The sequence below is a fragment of the Heptranchias perlo genome, unplaced genomic scaffold (assembly GCF_035084215.1).
Source record: "Heptranchias perlo isolate sHepPer1 unplaced genomic scaffold, sHepPer1.hap1 HAP1_SCAFFOLD_231, whole genome shotgun sequence".
Lineage (NCBI taxonomy): Eukaryota > Metazoa > Chordata > Chondrichthyes > Hexanchiformes > Hexanchidae > Heptranchias > Heptranchias perlo.
Genome location: NW_027139245.1, coordinates 348,168 through 368,421, shown reverse-complemented (window position 1 = coordinate 368,421; position 20,254 = coordinate 348,168). Strand labels below are relative to the sequence as shown.

General features: G+C 45.7%; 1 long non-coding RNA gene across 1 annotated transcript; it reads right to left on the bottom strand.

The window, feature by feature from the left end:
- Nucleotides 1-2,589: 2,589 nt before the first annotated feature.
- On the bottom strand, nucleotides 2,590-10,363 carry LOC137310243 (uncharacterized). Its single transcript, XR_010960055.1, has 2 exons — nucleotides 9,696-10,363; nucleotides 2,590-3,457 (listed from the first exon to the last, which is right to left on the bottom strand). It is a non-coding gene; the product is annotated as an uncharacterized lncRNA (long non-coding RNA).
- Between the last annotated feature and the right edge of the window lie 9,891 nt (nucleotides 10,364-20,254).

Below are 20,254 nucleotides of genomic sequence, written 5' to 3'. Positions count from 1 at the left end.
CTGTGACTGGGTGTGTTTTGGAAGTGGGCAGTTTCTCTCTCTCTGTGACTGGGTGTGTTTTGGGAGTGGGCAGTTTCTCTCTCTCTCTGTGACTGGGTATGTTTTGGGAGTGGGCAGTTTCTCTCTCTCTCTGTGACTGGGTGTGTTTTGGGAGTGGGCAGTTTCTCTCTCTCTGTGACTGGGTGTGTTTTGGGAGTGGGCAGTTTCTCTCTCTCTGTGACTGGGTGTGTTTTGGGAGTGGGCAGTTTCTCTCTCTCTGTGACTGAGTGTGTTTTGGGAGTGGGCAGTTTCTCTCTCTCTCTGTGACTGGGAATGTTTTGGGAGTGGGCAGTTTCTCTCTCTCTCTGTGACTGGGTGTGTTTTGGGAGTGGGCAGTTTCTCTCTCTCTGTGACTGGGTGTGTTTTGGGAGTGGGCAGTTTCTCTCTCTCTCTGTGACTGGGAATGTTTTGGGAGTGGGCAGTTTCTCTCTCTCTGTGACTGGGTGTGTTTTGGGAGTGGGCAGTTTCTCTCTCTGTGACTGGGAATGTTTTGGGAGTGGGCAGTTTCTCTCTCTGTGACTGGGAATGTTTTGGGAGTGGGCAGTTTCTCTCTCTCTGTGACTGGGTGTGTTTTGGGAGTGGGCAGTTTCTCTCTCTCTCTGTGACTGGGTATGTTTTGGGAGTGGGCAGTTTCTCTCTCTCTCTGTGACTGGGTGTGTTTTGGGAGTGGGCAGTTTCTCTCTCTCTGTGACTGGGTGTGTTTTGGGAGTGGGCAGTTTCTCTCTCTCTGTGACTGGGTGTGTTTTGGGAGTGGGCAGTTTCTCTCTCTCTGTGACTGGGTGTGTTTTGGGAGTGGGCAGTTTCTCTCTCTCTGTGACTGAGTGTGTTTTGGGAGTGGGCAGTTTCTCTCTCTCTCTGTGACTGGGAATGTTTTGGGAGTGGGCAGTTTCTCTCTCTCTCTGTGACTGGGTGTGTTTTGGGAGTGGGCAGTTTCTCTCTCTCTGTGACTGGGTGTGTTTTGGGAGTGGGCAGTTTCTCTCTCTCTCTGTGACTGGGAATGTTTTGGGAGTGGGCAGTTTCTCTCTCTCTGTGACTGGGTGTGTTTTGGGAGTGGGCAGTTTCTCTCTCTGTGACTGGGAATGTTTTGGGAGTGGGCAGTTTCTCTCTCTCTGTGACTGGGTGTGTTTTGGGAGTGGGCAGTTTCTCTCTCTCTGTGACTGGGTGTGTTTTGGGAGTGGGCAGTTTCTCTCTCTCTCTGTGACTGGGTATGTTTTGGGAGTGGGCAGTTTCTCTCTCTCTCTGTGACTGGGTGTGTTTTGGGAGTGGGCAGTTTCTCTCTCTGTGACTGGGTGTGTTTTGGGAGTGGGCAGTTTCTCTCTCTCTGTGACTGAGTGTGTTTTGGGAGTGGGCAGTTTCTCTCTCTCTGTGACTGAGTGTGTTTTGGGAGTGGGCAGTTTCTCTCTCTCTGTGACTGGGTGTGTTTTGGGAGTGGGCAGTTTCTCTCTCTCTGTGACTGGATGTGTTTTGGGAGTGGGCAGTTTCTCTCTCTCTGTGACTGGGTGTGTTTTGGGAGTGGGCAGTTTCTCTCTCTCTCTGTGACTGGGTATGTTTTGGGAGTGGGCAGTTTCTCTCTCTGTGACTGGGTATGTTTTGGGAGTGGGCAGTTTCTCTCTCTGTGACTGGGTGTGTTTTGGGAGTGGGCAGTTTCTCTCTCTCTCTGTGACTGGGTGTGTTTTGGAAGTGGGCAGTTTCTCTCTCTCTGTGACTGGGTGTGTTTTGGGAGTGGGCAGTTTCTCTCTCTCTCTGTGACTGGGTATGTTTTGGGAGTGGGCAGTTTCTCTCTCTCTCTGTGACTGGGTGTGTTTTGGGAGTGGGCAGTTTCTCTCTCTCTGTGACTGGGTGTGTTTTGGGAGTGGGCAGTTTCTCTCTCTCTGTGACTGGGTGTGTTTTGGGAGTGGGCAGTTTCTCTCTCTCTGTGACTGAGTGTGTTTTGGGAGTGGGCAGTTTCTCTCTCTCTCTGTGACTGGGAATGTTTTGGGAGTGGGCAGTTTCTCTCTCTCTCTGTGACTGGGTGTGTTTTGGGAGTGGGCAGTTTCTCTCTCTCTGTGACTGGGTGTGTTTTGGGAGTGGGCAGTTTCTCTCTCTCTCTGTGACTGGGAATGTTTTGGGAGTGGGCAGTTTCTCTCTCTCTGTGACTGGGTGTGTTTTGGGAGTGGGCAGTTTCTCTCTCTGTGACTGGGAATGTTTTGGGAGTGGGCAGTTTCTCTCTCTGTGACTGGGAATGTTTTGGGAGTGGGCAGTTTCTCTCTCTCTGTGACTGGGTGTGTTTTGGGAGTGGGCAGTTTTTCTCTCTCTGTGACTGGGTGTGTTTTGGGAGTGGGCAGTTTCTCTCTCTCTGTGACTGGGTGTGTTTTGGGAGTGGGCAGTTTTTCTCTCTCTGTGACTGGGTGTGTTTTGGGAGTGGGCAGTTTCTCTCTCCTTCACTATCTGTATTTTTTGAGTTTGCAATTCTCTCCTCAGAGACTTCTTCCCTCCCTCTTGATGAGTTGCTACTGTTGATCTGGATTCTTTCCCTCAGTCTGGTTCAGCAAACACTGACTCGAACACACCTTCAGAATTAAACAGATCTTTATTTACCACGGGGCTTTACCCTCGTGCATCGGCAGTGACTCCTACTGCAGTCCGTCGAATCCAGCAGAGAAAAGCAAAATTACATTCAATGTGTTGCATTCTTACACATTTACAGCTAGAACATTAGCATAACAGCAGGTTATCAGGAGCTAATCATAAGCGGAATCACACCCCGGTTCCATAGTTCAAAACACTTAAAGGTCAAGGTAATCATTAACCTGTTCCAGCTGCACAATGTCCAGTGAACAACTCAACTGGACAATCATCTCAAAACCACAGAATGTTCCAGTTGCACAATGTCTTATCAAGTCACCTGCACTGTTAGGATATAACAGGATACTTTATAATGAATGCTATTGTTTTCCCCTCAGCATGTTGCAATACCGTGGTCGTGAACTATTTAGCAAGGGGTAATGTCAGCATTCTTTTAGGGTCACTAAGCCTAAGGATTCTCATTCCCCCCTTTTATCATTCCATGATAACCAATCAGTACATCGGTCCCTGGTCCCTTCTTGGTAGGGCCTTGTACTCGGTCACATCTACTTATTCAGTCCAATAACACGGCAGACCGCCATCTAATCGACCTCCCAACTCTAGTGTACGGTGGGGCTGCCTCAGGAGCCCGGTACATCCGTCTATCCGGGTGTCGTCCCACTTTCCGAATCCTGCTGGGTCATCATCGTTACACCGAAGTACGTCTCCTTGGCATAGATGGTGAATGCGTTCAGGCTGGTCCTGTCGACATGTTCTCTTTCTGGTTTCTCCCAGGGTCAGCAAGAGTCCAAGGCAGAAGATCCATAGCAAGGCCCTCATGGCTGGTCACGACACACCTGGATAGGGAAGATTTCTTGGAAGAAAAGAGAAGTTAGCATTTTAAGTTTTACTGATAGTTTTACAGTGGTGGAGGTGAACCCAAGCACTCTTCCCCTCTACTTTAGCAGCAGTAGGGGTGGTGAGTAGGACTTGATAGGGCCCTTCCCAACGAGGTTCCAGTCCTTTCCTTGTCCAATTCCTGATCAATACGTACGTTCCCGGTTCAATTTTAGATGGACTGGCAATGGGAGGAAGTTCGACGTAGGCAGTTCGTACCCGGGAGTGGAGGCTTCTCAATACCTTGGTTAGTGACAAAATATAGTTAGTCATTTCTGTCGTCATGTGGTGAAAGTGGACGGTTTTCGGGACGTTCTGGTTCCATGGGGTCTTGAGAGGCCTACCATATATAATTTCAGCAGGACTTAGCCTTGCTGCACCGGCCGGGGTAGTACGTATCTGGAATAAAGCTACAGGGAGAAGTTTAAGCCAGTTAGCACCCGTCTCTGCCTGCAGTTTAGCCAGTTTATTCTTTAACGTCTGATTAGCACGTTCGACCAAACCAGCGGCCTGTGGCCTGTAGGCACAATGTAGCTGCTGTTTGATGCCCATTTGGGTGCAGAATTCCTTATTTACCTGACCCACAAAGTGAGGGCCATTATCTGAACTTAATTGATTTGGAATTCCGTATCTAGGGATGATCTCTTTCATCAGGACTTTTACAACCGTGGAGGCTTTGTTATCCGTTGTCGGATAGGCCTCTATCCATTTACTAAATACATCAACAATAACTAGGACATATTTATAACCCTGACATCTTTCCAACTCAATGTAGTCCATCTGGAGGGTCTCAAAGGGACCTTCAGGCAAAGGGGTTTTTCCCCATTCGCAAGGCACTCCCTTCCCAGGGTTGTGTTGTTGACAAATGAGGCAACGACTACTGAGGCCCTGAGCTAGGGATTGCAACCTAGGATGCCACCAAGTGGCCAGTAACGTGTCACTAGTAGCCTTGGCACCACAATGAGTTGCAAAGTGTACACATTCAATAACCCATAATGCTAATTCATCTGACATACAAGTCTGCCCCGCAGGGGTGACCCACAATTAGATACACAGTCATAAGTACAACCAAGTTGTTTCCACAATTGTTTATCACAGTCAGGAGCGTCCTCCTGTAATTTAATGACGTCTTGGATGGTTGGCATTGGTTTTTCAGAGGGAGACTTGCTTTTGTTTGAGCTTTTAGTCTGACTCATCATTCTAGGGACAACCACCCTCTGTTTTTGGGACGCCTCCTTAGCTTCCTGATCAGCATATCTATTCCCTATATCTACTGGGGTTTGTCCTGTCGTATGTGCAGAACATTTCATGACAGAGATCTGTTTTGGTAGCATGAGGGCTTGTAATAAATCTGAGACTAGTTTCTGATGGGAAATCTGCCTGCCTGCAGAAGTCAGAAACCCTCTGTTTTTCCATAATTGTCCGAAGTCGTGAACCACTCCGAAAGCATACCTTGAATCTGTGTACACATTAACCCTTTGGTCTTTCCCAAGGACACAAGCTCTTATCAGGGCAAACAGTTCCACCTGTTGCGCGGAATAGGGGAGCTCAAAGGCTGCTGATTCTACAGTCTTGCCATCATGATCTATTATTGCATACCCTGAAAGTCTCTCTCCTAGGGGGCCGATAGATGCACTCCCATCCACGTACATGGTTACATCCGGGTCCTTTATTGGGGTGTCAGATAGATCGTCCCTTACTGAGGCATCCTCCCTGATCAGAGATAAACAATCATGTCCTGGATCCGTTTGTTCCTGTGGTGGTTCTGTAAGAAAGCATGCTGGATTGATGGTAGTACAATGTTTGAACTGCAGTTTTGGGTTGTTCAGTAGATAAATTTCATACTTATTTTGTCGGGCCATGGTAAAGTGTTGGGTCTGCAATTGTCCCAACAGTGCCGTTACCGAGTGCAAACTATATACCGTGATATCTTGCTGTAGAGTCAAATTGGCAGTCGATTGTGAGCTATTATAAATAGCGGTCAGAATCTGGGTACAGAAGGGATGTCCTAAGGCTACTGGATCTAATTTTGAGGAGTAGTATGCCACCGGTCTATGTTTGTCCCCATGCTTCTGAGTCAAGACGGCTGTTGAGCAGTCCGTAAGGATGGTACAGTAAAGCTGAAACGGTCTGTCATATAAGGGTCTTCCCAGGGCGGGGGCTTGTAACAAGGCTTTCTTCAACCTTTCAAATGCTTCCACGGCATCAGGGTCTAATTGGAACTCGCCCTCTATACTAGTATATGGCGTTAGCCGCTTGGTTTCCACTGCAACATTGGGTATCCACTGTCTACAATAGTTGACCATTCCCATCCACTGCCGGACCTCCTTTGCAGTGCGAGGTACAGGGAATTGGCAGAAGGGTTCAACCCTGCTCTTTTCTGGGCTCTGCTCGGTTGCTGAGAGCATGACGCCAAGAAACTTAACCTTCTGTTGGGCCACCCGTACCTTTGATTGAGATACTATGTACCCTAGCGAGGATAAGTGATTTAGCAGTTGGGCGGTGTCTTTTCGGTTACTCTGTTCATCAGGGCTGGCTATCAGTAAATCGTCCACATACTGGACTAGTGCGGACCCATGTTTTAAGGTTAAGCTCTGCAACTGTCCCTGTAGGCACCTAGAAAATAATGTTGGAGAGTTAACAAAGCCTTGTGGTAAGCGGGTCCGCGTATACTGTTGTCCCCTGTAAGTAAAGGCAAAGAGGTACTGACTTGATGGTTCCAGTGGCAAGGCGAAGAAGGCGTGTTGGAGATTGACTACTGCAAAGATTTTTGCTTGTGCAGGGACTTGGGCCAGAATGTGAGCTGGATTAGGTACTAGCGCATGGAGCGGTTGTACAATAGCATTGATAGATCGTAAGTCCTGTACTAGTCGGTACTGGTTTGGCTTTCCTGGTTTTGGAACTGCAAGTATGGGCGTGTTGCACGGGGACTGACATTTAACCAGAATTCCTTGTCTTAGTAGTCCCGTGATCAGCTTATCAATGCTTGGTATCGCCTGTTGTTTCAGGGGATGCTGTCGTATGGAGGGTAGTACAACATTTTCCTGCAGAGCGATGTGGATGGGAGTCATTTTAACGCATCCTACCTGTGTGGGATCCTCTGCCCACACTTGCGGATTAACGTATTCTGGTTTTTCCTTCCCCACGTGGTGGTGCAACTGTGCCCGAGTGACCTTTGGTGTTGGGTGGAACAGGATAGTTCGGCCGCCTGACAGGGTCTGCTCCTGCCGGCTATCTGGGTCAGCTTGTTTGACTGCCTGTCTCACCATGGGTCCTAAATCTTTTGCATGGTAGGGGAAATTCACTTCCCTAGTGACATGTGGGGCTCCCTTTATTTCAAAGGACCCCTGGTCCCACCCCATTGTTTGTGCAGCGCCCCGAGTGACATAGCCTGCGGTGGTTGGTTCGCTCCACAACTCCGAGGGGATCTCAACATACTCTGCTCTTCCTTCTGGTCCTGTAACCATAGCTCGGCGGATAACCTCCCATTCCGTCCCTACATAGTTTAGGTAAAAGTTCTCCAATTCCTTATTTCTCCCACTCCTATCATAGGCCAAGGTTACATGAAGGGGACCTTCGTCTCTCAAGTCCAGAGACCACCATTGTGGGGTAATGGAGACGTAACATTGTATTTTAGGGGCCCATGGTTGCACAGTTAGTCCTTCGTTCCCACACTCGATTTTCAGTCGGAATGCACATAACAGGTCTCTCGCCATGAGATTACAGTCTAATCCATGGGTAATTACAAATTGGTGTTTTACAGATTCATTCTGAAATTGTACCTCAACTGGTTCCGATATCGGGTACTGGCACACTTGTCCTTGAAAACCAGACAGACTCTGCTTTTCCCCGGACTCAGGGAGATTGAGCTCCGACCGGACGGATGACATAGTTGCTCCGGTGTCTACTAGGAATGTGGACTGGTATCCTCCAATCATTAGTGATAGAACGGGCTCCTGTTCTGGATCCCGCTGACTACAAGGTTGGCTAGTCAGTACTGGGGAAATGGATTATTCTGGGAAAAGTCCGTATATCTTTCTCGTCCTCGATTCCCTTGCCAACCTCCCTGCTGTTGTCCTTGCTTATAGCCCCCTCTTCCTTGTCTACGGGAGGGACATTCCTTGCTCCAATGGCCTGGCTGACCACAGGCGTCTGACCCTGCTTGTCTCCCTCCTCCTCTTCTAGTGTTGAAGCTATGTCTCGGGGGAGCGTAGGGTGGGCCATAATTAGGGGCAGTTGGTCCGTTAGGATGTCTAACATACCCGTACCCTTGTTCATCAACCCATCCTGGGACACAATACTGGGGTTCCATTTGGTACCCTACTCTATCTGGGGTGGGTTTCTGCTCTTCCTTTTTCATCACATACTCAGTTTGGATTTTGACCTGCGGTTGATTTTCCTGATTCTTACTTTCTTTCCAGTAGTATTTTACTGCCCTAGCCATCTGGCTGGGACTGTTGTCGGACCAGTCCATATTGTTAGTCTTAATTGCTTCAGAGACCTGATTGGATAGGCAGCTTATCAGGATAGCACAGTATTGTGGCGAGTTTGCTCCATCCCGATAGTTTGCATCTCCTGACTGACTCCGATATACCTCAGAGAATCTTTCTAGAAATTCCTCTGCTCCCTCACCCCTCTTAGGTTTGGTATCTAGGACCTTGGATATGTCAATCGGCTTTTGTAGGGTGGTGGTTAAGGCGGTAAGTATAGCCCGTTCGCGAGCATCATTCTATGCATAATGGTTTGTCAATGCAGCGTGATCTGCGAACTGCAAGTTAGCCAAGAATCTTGCGTGCTCAGCAGGGGTTAAAACTTGCCGTACTAATGCCCACAAGTCTCTTGATTCGGCATTATAAACGGAAATGGTGGGCCGAAGGAAGTCTACAAATGAGGTAGGTGATTTCTTTCTATCCGGCATCCCAGTTAGAATGGCCATTATTTCGTTGGGTTTTCATGGGCAATACACATCTATTGTTCGGGGGTTGCCGGCTGCCATGGCGTTAGCTGGGTTAAAAGCGGGGTTAGGCATCTGCCTCATTGGTAACTGCCGAGGGATTGCCTTAGTCCTAACTGATGACTCAATATCAGAGTCTGGGTATAATTCTTCTTCTAAAGTCTTACTACGTCGGTCTCTATAATTGCCCGTTTCCTGATTTTGGGTCAGTTGCCTCTGATTTCTCCGTCTTCTCAGGCCAGGTGGGATGGGTGGGGGGCTAGAGGGTGGGGGTGATGGGTCTCTGGTCTTACTCCGGGTACGCCAGGCAATTGGGTCAGTGTACCGGGGGCTTCTGTGAGCCGCCGCGGTCTCGTGAGGGACTGGAGGGGGAATAAACACAGTTGGATCAGGACCTATCTGTGGGTAAATGTTAACGTACGGTGGAGGGGCAATAGGGGCTGGGGGTGCCGCCGAACGCCTACGTGAGTCCTATTCCTAATTCATCTAAATCATCATCGTCTCCCTCAACCAAGGCAAGGCCAGCCATTGAGCTACGTAGCCCACTTTTCTCCATTTCACCGGTTTTGCCCAGGGTCTTTGCAGACTCCTGTTTGGCACGCTTCTCTTGTGCACACTCCTTCCTCAGTACTGCTGCTGATTTAAGCATGCCTCCCTCCGTGAGTCCTATTCCTAATTTCAGGGCGTTGTCCTGCCAGCTGGCTAACAACGAAGCTTCCCTTAACTCCCCACAATATTTTCTCCATAAGCCAATTAGATCCTTAGTCGTGGTACCCCTGTTAGTTGTCCAAATTATTTCTTGAGCCTTTTTGACTACATCTAGATTTTTAGTTCCTCCCAGTGGCCACTGACCATTCCCTAATTCCTTGTTCAGTTCCCCTGATAGTTGTCTAAATGTAATCGCTTTGTCCGGATATTGTTCACAAAGAGTCTGCAAGGCACTACCTGGCTCATTAGTGGTATCTAAACAATTACCCATCCCGTCTCTTTAAACAGTTAAACAATTAAGACCGCTGTATATGCGCAACACTTGAGCTCGCTTTTTCCCTCAGACTACGCTGACCCTCAGACTACGCTGACCCTCAGACTACGCTGACCCTCAGTGATGTATAATCACTGACCTACTTTCTGTTTCTTCCGGTGTTCGCCAGACTGACCTGGATCTCGTAAGGACGCCACACGAGGGTTAGCGATTGGACAATCCGTCGTCAGACTTAACAGATTTAGGAAAGCCGAAGTAGTAAAAGAAAGTTTTACTCACATCGGGGCGCCCTCTCCTTCCTCCGTGTCCGAGACGATCTGCCTCCTATTTCGCGAACTCTCGGTAATCGACCGTTGAGATCCCACTTCTGACACCAAATGTTGATCTGGATTCTTTCCCTCAGTCTGGTTCAGCAAACACTGACTCGAACACACCTTCAGAATTAAACAGATCTTTATTTACCACGGGGCTTTACCCTCGTGCATCGGCAGTGACTCCTACTGCAGTCCGTCGAATCCAGCAGAGAAAAGCAAAATTACATTCAATGTGTTGCATTCTTACACATTTACAGCTAGAACATTAGCATAACAGCAGGTTATCAGGAGCTAATCATAAGCGGAATCACACCCCGGTTCCATAGTTCAAAACACTTAAAGGTCAAGGTAATCATTAACCTGTTCCAGCTGCACAATGTCCAGTGAACAACTCAACTGGACAATCATCTCAAAACCACAGAATGTTCCAGTTGTACAATGTCTTATCAAGTCACCTGCACTGTTAGGATATAACAGGATACTTTATAATGAATGCTATTGTTTTCCCCTCAGCATGTTGCAATACCGTGGTCGTGAACTATTTAGCAAGGGGTAATGTCAGCATTCTTTTAGGGTCACTAAGCCTAAGGATTCTCACTACTCTGCAGGTACGTGTCCATTTAACCCGCAACGTCACTGAGTGCCGAGGGCTTTAAACGTTCTCACTTTGTACTGTCGTTTTACTGGGGAGTGTTAAAACTTTAACGACAGGAAAGGAAAAGGCTGGGCCTGCTCTCCAACAGGAATTTGATCATTGGAAATGTATTGTCTGTTCGTAGTTTGGTGAAATGACTCTCGGTACTCCTCAGGTTCGACATCGTTCCCCTGGCACATACACTATTTCTTTAACAGGCAGTCGGATCATTCAATGATATAGCACAGAAGGAGGCCATTCGGCCCATTCTGCCTGTGCCGGCTCTTTGAAAGGACTATCCAATTTGTCCCATTGCCCTGCAAATTTTTCCCCTTCAAGTATTTATCCAATTTGCTTTTGAAAGTTATTATTGAATCTGCTTCCACCACCCTTTCAGGCAGCGCATTCCAGATCAGAACAACTCACTGCATAAAATTTTTTTTCCTCATGTCGCCTCTGGTTCTTTTGCCAATTATCTTAAATCTGTGTCCTCTGGTTACCTTATTTACTCTGTCTAAACCCTTCATGATTTTGAACACCTCTATTCAATCTTCCGTTCACCTTCTCTGTTCAAAGCAGAACAAACCCAGCTTCTCCAGTCTCTCCACACAACTGAAGTCCCTCATCCCTGGAACCATTCTAGTAAATCTTTTCTGCATCCTTCCTAAGGCCTTCACATCCTTCCTAAAGTGCGGTGCCCAAAATTAAACACAATACTCCAGTTGTGGCCAAACCAGTGTTTTATAAATGTTTAGCATCACTTCCTTGCTTTTGTGCTCTATGTCTCTATTTATAAAGCCCAGGATCCTGTAAGTCCGTTTAACATAATTGGCAGTCAGTGAATAATATTGTTAAGTTATAACAATGGATAGAAAATGGGATTTCACCTTTTATAGAATCATAGAAACAGCATAGAACGAGGCCGTTCAGCGCATCGAGTCCGTGCCGGCTCTATGCAATGCAATCCAGTGAGTCCCACTCCCCTGCCCTATCCATGTAGCCCTGCAAATTTTTTCCTTTCAAGTACTTATCCAGTTCCCTTTTGAAGGCCATGATTGAATCTGCCTCCACCACCCCCTCGGGCAGTGCATTCCAGATCATAACCACTCGCTGTGTGAAAAAAGTTTTTCCTCATGTCACCTTTGGTTCTTTTGCCAATCACCTTAAATCCTGGAGGGGTCAAGGACAGAATCTATTTGTTTAGAGTTAAGAAATAAAAGAGGTGCCATTACACTACTGGGTGTATTCTATAGGTCACCAACTAGTGGGAAGGATATAGAAGAGCAAATTTGCAGGGAAATTACAGAGAGGTGCAAAAGCCATAAGAGTAGTGATAACTGGGGACTTCAACTATCCTAAAATAGACTGGGATAACAATAATAATATAAGGGGCACAGAGAGGGAGGAATTTTTGAAATGTGTTCAGGATAACTTTCTTAACCAATACGTTTCTGGCCCAATGAGGAAGGAGGCATTGCTGGACTTGGTTCTAGGGAATGAGGCGGGCCAAGTGGAGCAAGTATCAGTGGGGGAGCATTTAGGGAGCAGCGATCATAGTATCATAAGGTTTAGAATAGCATTGGAAAAGGACGTGGACCACTCTAAAGTAAAAATACTCAATCGGAGGAGGGCCAATTTCAATGGGATGAGAACAGATCTGGCCCGGGTAAATTGGAATCAGAGATTGGCAGGCAAAACTATAATTGAACTGTGGGCGGCCTTTAAGGAGGAGATGGTTCAGATACAGTCTAGGCACATTCCCACGAGGCAAAAAGGTAAGGCAGCTAAAGCCAGAGCTCCCTGGATGACAAAAGAGATGGTGAGGAAGATGAAACAGAAAAAGGGGCATATGACAGAAGTCAGGTTGATGATGCAGGTGAGAACCAGGCAAAATATAGAAAGTTCAGAGGGGAAGTGAAAAAGGAAATAAGAGGGGCAAAGAGAGAGCATGAGAATAGACTGGTGGCCAACAAAAAAGGGAATCCAAAAGTCTTCTGCAGGCATGTGAACAGTAAATGGGTAGTAATAGGAGGGGTGGGGCCGATTAGGGACGATTAGGGACCATGAAGGAGATCTACTCATGGAGGCAGAGGGGATGGCTGAGGTACTAAATGAGTACTTTGCATCTGTTTCTACCAAGGAAGAAGATGCTGCCAGAGTCTCAGTAAAGGGAGATGTAGTTGAGATACTGGATGGGCTAAAAATTGATAGAGGTACTAGAAAGGCTAGCTGTACTTAAAGTAAAGTCACCCGGTCCGGATGGGATGCATCCTAGGTTGCTGAGGGAAGTAAGGGTAGAAATTGCGGAGGTACTGGCCATAATCTTCCAAACATCCGTAGATACGGAGACCGAAACTGTATGCAATACTCCAGGTGTGGTCTCACCAAAGCCCTGTACAATTGTTGTAAGATTTCCTTACTCTTGTACTTTTGCAATACAATATTGGAAAATGTGAGGTTATGCACTTTGGCAGGAAAAATCAGAGAGCAAGTTATTATCTTAATGGCGAGAAACTGGAAAGTACTGCAGTACAAAGGGATCTGGGGGTCCAAGTGCAAGTGAGAATCCCTACGTGGTCAGTTTTCGGTAAAATATTAAAATGCCTACGTGGCAAAGAAGCAGAATGCAAAATGGTTAGAAAGGGTTAATTAGTTAGTAACTGAGATTGGTACAAGTGGCCTGGCCCTCCTGCTGGGCCATATGTTTGCTTAGTCAGCAGGCCTGCATTGTCTTATCAATGATAGGTCTTTGATGTGATTCAAGGACTGGTCTGAATGTCTCCATGTTTATGGCAGATCAATATAGGTAACGAGCTTAGCCAAAGTTGAAAGACATTCCAGGTTGGGAGATAAGGAACAGAAGGAACAGGGAAGAACATTCCAAGTTGGAAGGTGAGGAAGTATCCCCTTTGATGTCTAACAGCAACATGATCAGCACATGGACGATTTATGATTGGCCGGAAATAATGTAACCTCGCATGGCAACCTATGCCCGGCTTATGATTGGTGTTGACCCTCGTTAAGTATGTTCCAACCCTATTCATCTGTATAAAAACGTGTGGATTTCTGTATGTTTTTGTTCTTGCTCTGCCAGCATAGAGGGACTCTATCAGGAGTCCAAATCAATGCTGCAGACTAAGAACCCTGCTATTAAAGTTGTGCTGAACTTTAAAATGTATTTGACTTCAGTTATTACTGAACCAGACTGAGGGGAAAGAATCCGGATCGTCATTTGGTGGCAGCGGTGGGATCTTAACGGTCGTTCACCGAGAGTTCGCGGAGTAAGAGGCGGATTGTCTCAGACACAGAGGAAGGAAATGGCGCCCCGATGTAAGTAGTCTTAATTTACTACGTCGGTTTTCCTCCAATCCGTCAGTCTGACGACGAATCGTCCAATCGCTAACACTCGTGTGGTGTCCTTACAAGATTCAGTTCAGTCTGGCGAATACACAGAAATAGCAGGAAGAGGTCAGTGGTCGAATATCACTGAGGGAATAACGTGTAAGCGGTAGGTCAGTGGTTAATATCACTGAGGGTAGTCAGGGTTTAAGTTCCTGGTGATTGGATATAAACAGGAACTATTGATAAAACTTAGATTCCGCCAAAAAGGCTCAGGAATTAATTTGGAAAAATAACAGAGGTACCACAGCCAAAGAACTAATTGCTTTATGGAGACAGTACTGTAAAAAAAAATATGGATAGAATTAAGTGACTAGACAAATGTTTAAAAGACGGAGACCCGGAAAAGAAAGGTTGTGTTGTTTAAGTGTACTGTCCCTTTAAAAAGCCTGTCTTGATCAGTGTTTTTTTTGTCGGTGTTGTGGGTTACGTGTTTTCTTCCTTTGTGTAATGTATCTGTCTTGTCGTGTGTTTAATTCTGATACTGCTGAATTAAAATTGGAGTTATTGAGGTTAAGTGACCTATTAAATTCTGGTTCTTATAAAGTGTGGGCATGTTAAATTCCAGACATGGGATCTTCAAAAAATTGGCATTTTGAATGTTTATTTTGTGATTGGCTGTGGTTTAAAAAGAGGTTAAAAATTAACGGGATACATTAAAAAACTATCAGGATCATTGTGATAGGAAAAGTCGGAAAGCTGGAATAGCTCGGAGCGTTGATTATAATCACATCCACTAAAAGTATGTAAAAAAATAGTGTGCAAAAATATAGTATAACGCCATCCACAAATGTGAGAAGTAAACAAATCAGTCAAACCTGTGTGAAGTGAAATTTTGAAGGTGGGAAGTTAATCTAAAAGGGAGAAGGATCAAGTTACTCCGACCACAAGAGCAAGTTAATGTTAACCCCTTCCATCCCAAGAAGCCAGACTGTCATGCCAAGAGCAGTTCAAACTGATAGAAATGACCCAGTCGGTTGAGAACTGTCTGAGGCTAACCATTACACAGGTGAACATGAGGTAATAATTGGTATAGGTTGTATTAGTAAAATTGTCCCAATCACTCGGAAATGCCAAAGGCTACAATTGACTGAGATATAAGTTTTCATGCTACAGTGAAAAATTGATAAGAAAGGAATGTAAAACAAATCATATGAAAAGGAAGCATAGGTTAGACAATTGGAAGTCCATTACTTGAGCTATGTACTGACACAGGGTACTAAACACCTATCAGTTTTACCCTGCCACAGTATGATAAGGAAGTTTTGACAAGTTCTGGGGCTATTCAATTTTATTTGAAATTAATAGTAGAATACAAGATCTGACAAAAGAGGGGAGACCTTCCTGACAAATTATATAACTCGCATTGAGACTGCTAAGAAAACTCAACAATTAGATCAACACCTCCTAACTCAAGTGTTAAAACAAAGAGCGACATGGAATGGAGGTGGACATCGTAAAAAGAGATAGGCAAATATGGAGACGTAAAGATCTGTGATAAGTGATATAGCACCTGCCTTTGCCTCAGTTGTTAACACCATTGATTTGACAACATTAGATCAAAAGGTCAGAGATTTAGGGTCTTGCATTAAAGATATATTAAAAGATAAATGAAAATACAGATAAGGAATTGTCTGAGGATCAAATGCTGACCATATATTTGCAAAGGATAGCTACAGTGCTAGAAACACATGCCCAAACCATTAATAAATTAATAAAAGAGGAATATAACGTATCTTAGCAGGCGGCTGCTAATGATATCTGCTTAATGTGGTTACATCTTGAAAACACAGAGATCAGGACTTGGAGTTAGAAATTCCAGTCTGCAGCCCTGCGTACATCTGTATGTGGGAGAGACAGTGTTTATTTCAGACAGGCTGCGTGCTTCAGAGAGAGGGCGAGAGTGGAACTCGGCAATTTCTCTCTCCTGTTTTGTTTTCTAAATTTGTTTCGGGTATAGGGATTATTCCTTTGGATAAATAAATAATAAATGAAGATTTGACAAATTAATCACTTGGGCTCTCAAGAAGAGCCACAATGGATTTTCTGTGTTTCTGTTAAAACAGGTGACCCTGGTTTTTTTTTGGGACCACGTGAGTGTTGATGGTGCAGGATTACCAAGAGTAGTTACAAAGTTACGGTGCAACCTTTGCTGGAGAAATTTGGTGCAGGAAACGATCCAGTGGTGTTAAAGATTTAAGACTTTAGCTGCAGACATCAGCAGATACCAAATGTCACAGCGTGGTGATATCAACCTGATTCTCTTCTTTTGAAAACATTTTGATTTGTTTTGTTGTCTTCCGAGACAGAATGCTCGAGGTGGGGAGATATGGGAATTTCTCTAAAGTCATTGAATTGGGCATGATAAAAAATCAATCTGGCATAAATATACAATCTAGTGGAAGTCAGGAAAGTGTAGTTGAGAATAGTAAATTGATAGCTTTCTCGTGGAGATATTTGTGTCCTTGCCTATAATGAATAATGAGAAAACTACACTCAAAGCCTGGCCACTACCCTGACATCGGGACCATGCAGGGGGAGATAAGCACTCGAGACACCCCTGATCTTTTTGATAAGATAACCTGAAAACCTAAGAATGGCTACAGTGGACATAAAAGATACAAATGTATGTTGCCATCATCTGAAACGGAGACCAGGATGAAGAACATGATTACAAAGGCCTATGGCCTGGTGAGCTATTGCAACCACTCTTTAAACAAACCAGTTGCTTTTACAGGACTGAATCCTACAGGACATATGATGTGTGCCATGGGAAATGTTCGGAAATACCATGAGGAAGAAGAGACTGGCCAGCAGAAAGTTAATATCCAAGAACACTAAGCTCATTCCTATGAGATGCTGCTAGTATGCGGAGATACATGAAGAAGATACATTGAAGAATGAGTCTCAGACAGGCTCAGTTACTTGACAACAGCACAACAGGAAAATGGTTAATGTGGTCCAGGCGAGTGAGAAATCCTTTTAAACAAGGCACTGACACATGGTCCATAGAGAAACCAACTAATTAATGAAACAGTCAGGAAACACTGGTATCAATCAAAAGGACTGAAATTAAAGTAAAGAGGGACACAGTAATTTGGATTTCCAAAATTCAGGGTTAGGTTCCCATCAGTTAACAATAAAATTGGGAGAAACAATATTTAGAAGATATCTGCACGATGGATACAAAATTACAAGATTATGAGGGGCCCAGATAAAGTAGACAGGAAGTACCTGTTTCCCCTAGCAGAGGGTTCAAGAACTAGAGGACGTAGATTTAAGCTGATTGGCTGGAACAAAATTAAAGGGATGTGTTACCAGACATGCTGTCAGTGTGTGTCCACATAGTGTTGGACACAGCCTAGAAGCACAGTGTGGGTTAGGCTGGAAACAAAATATAAAGCACCATGGGATATTTGACTATGTTAGCCTTTCAAATTAACATGAATAGGTTTAGCTGACCAAGGACATTCGCAGCTTACTTGAGAGATGTTTAGAAGGAGTCTGTTCCTGAGAACAGATAAGAGTACAAAGGCGTATTGATGAAACATGTCTGTGTTCTATTGGGACTTCTCTAGTTCAAGGGCTAGTCATATTCATTGTTATAATTCTTATAGTTTATTGCTTACTTAAATGTTGCTGCGCTGCAGAACCTGCAGAACCAGTGAGCACTGTAATAATTGGTTATCATGAAATGATAAAAGGGGGGAATGAGAATCCCTACGTGGTCAGTTTTCGGTAAAATATTAAAATGCCTACGTGGCAAAGAAGCAGAATGCAAAATGGTTAGAAAGGGTTAATTAGTTAGTAACTGAGATTGGTACAAGTGGCCTGGCCCTCCTGCTGGGCCATATGTTTGCTTAGTCAGCAGGCCTGCATTGTCTTATCAATGATAGGTCTTTGATGTGAGTTAAGGACTGGTCTGAATGTCTCCATGTTTATGGCAGATCAATACAGGTAACGAACTTAGCCAAAGTTGAAAGACATTCCAGGTTGGGAGATAAGGAACAGAAGGAACAGGGAAGAACATTCCAGGTTGGAAGATGAGGAAGTATCCCCTTTGATGTCTAACAGCAACATGGTCAGCACATGATTATTTATGATTGGCCGGAAATAATGTAACCTCGCATGGCAACCTGTGCCCGGCTTATGATTGGTGTTGACCCTCGTTAAGTATGTTCCAACCCTATTCATCTGTATAAAAACGTGTGGATTTCTGAATGTTTCTTGTTCTTGCTCTGCCAGCATAGAGGGACTCTATCAGGAGTCCAAGTCAATGCTGCAGACTAAGAACCCTGCTATTAAAGTTGTGCTGAACTTTAAAATGTATTCGACTTCAGTTATTACTGAACCAGACTGAGGGGAAAGAATCCGGATCGTCACAAGAAAATCAAAAAGTTGGTATGCAGCTGATCAAAAAGGGTACGGTAGCATAGTGGTTATGTTACTGGGCTAGTAATCCAGAGGCCTGGACTAAAATCCAGAGTCATGAGTTCAAATCCCGCCACGGCAGCTGGCGAATTTAAATTCAATTAATTAATTAAATTCAATTAATTAAATAAAAAAATCTGGAATTAAAATACTAGTATCAGTGATGATGACCATGAAACTACCGGATTGTCGTAAAAACCCATCTGGTTCACTAATGTCCTTCAGGGAAGGAAACCTGCCGTCCTCACCCGGTCTGGCCTATATGTGACTCCAGACCCACAGCAATGTGGTTGATTCATAATTGCCCTCTGAAATGGCCGAGCAAGCCACTCAGTTGTAAAATCTCGCTACGAAAAGTCATAATAAGAATAAAAAAACCGGAGGGACCACCCGGCATCGGACCACGAGGCACCGGACACGACAACGGCAAAACACCAAGCCCAGTCGACCCTGCAAGGTCCTCCTTACTAACATCTGGGGACTTGTGCCAAAATTGGGAGAGCTGTCTCACAGACCAGTCAAGCAACAGCCTGACATAGCCATACTCACAGAATCATATCTTTCAGCCAACGTCCCAGACTCTTCCATCACCATCCCTGGGTATGTCCTGTCCCACCGGCAGGACAGACCCACCAGAGGTGGCGGTACAGTGATATACAGTCAGGAGGGAGTGGCCCTGGGAGTCCTCAACATTGACTCTGGACCCCATGAAATCTCATGGCATCAGGTCAAACATGGGCAAGGACACCTCCTGCTGATTACCACCTACCGTCCTCCCTCAGCTGATGAATCAGTCCTCCTCCATGTTGAGCACCACTTGGAGGAAGCACTGAGGATAGCAAGGGCACAAAATGTACTCTGGGTGGGGGACTTCAATGTCCATCACCAAGAGTGGCTCGGTAGCACCACTACTGACTGAGCTGGCCGAGTCCTGAAGGACATAGCTGCCAGACTGGGCCTGCGGCAGGTGGTGAGCGAACCAACACGAGGGAAAAACTTACTTGACATTGTCCTCACCAATCTCCCTGTCGCAAATGCATCTGTCCATGACAGTATTGGTAGGAGTGACCACCGCACAGTCCTCGTGGAGATGAAGTCCCGTCTTCGCACTGAGGACACCATCCAACGTGTTGTGTGGCACTACCACCGTGCTAAATGGGATAGATTCAGAACGGATCTAGCAGCTCAAAATTGGGCATCCATGAGGTGCTGTGGGCCATCAGCAGCAGCAGAATTGTATTCCACCACAATCTGTAACCTCATGGCCCGGCATATTCCTCACTCTACCATTACCAACAAGCCAGGGGATCAACCCTGGTTCAATGAGGAGTGTAGAAGAGCATGCCAGGAGCAGCACCAGGCGTACCTAAAAATGAGGTACGAAGCTACAACTCAGGACTACATGCATGCTAAACAGCGGAAGCAACATGCTATAGACAGAGCTAAGCGATTCCACAACCAACGGATCAGATCAAAGCTCTGCAGTCCTGCCACATCCAGTCGTGAATGGTGGTGGACAATTAAACAACTAACGGGAGGAGGAGGCTCTGCAAACATCCCCATTCTCAATGATGGCGGAGTCCAGCACGTGAGTGCAAAAGACAAGGCTGAAGCGTTTGCAACCATCTTCAGCCAGAAGTGCCGAGTGGATGATCCATCTCAGCCTCCTCCCGATATCCCCACCATCATGGAAGCCAGTCTTCGGCCAATTCGATTCACTCCACGTGATATCAAGAAACGGCTGAGTGCACTGGATACAGCAAAGGCTATGGGCCCCGACAACATCCCAGCTGTGGTGCTGAAGACTTGTGCTCCAGAACTAGCTGCGCCTCTAGCCAAGCTGTTCCAGTACAGCTACAACACTGGCATCTACCCGACAATGTGGAAAATTGCCCAGGTATTTCCTGTCCAAAAAAAGCAAGACAAATCCAATCCGGCCAATGACCGCCCCATCAGTCTACTCTCAATCATCAGCAAAGTGATGGAAGGTGTCGTCGACAGTGCTATCAAGCGGCACTTACTCACCAATAACCTGCTCACCGATGCTTAGTTTGGGTTCC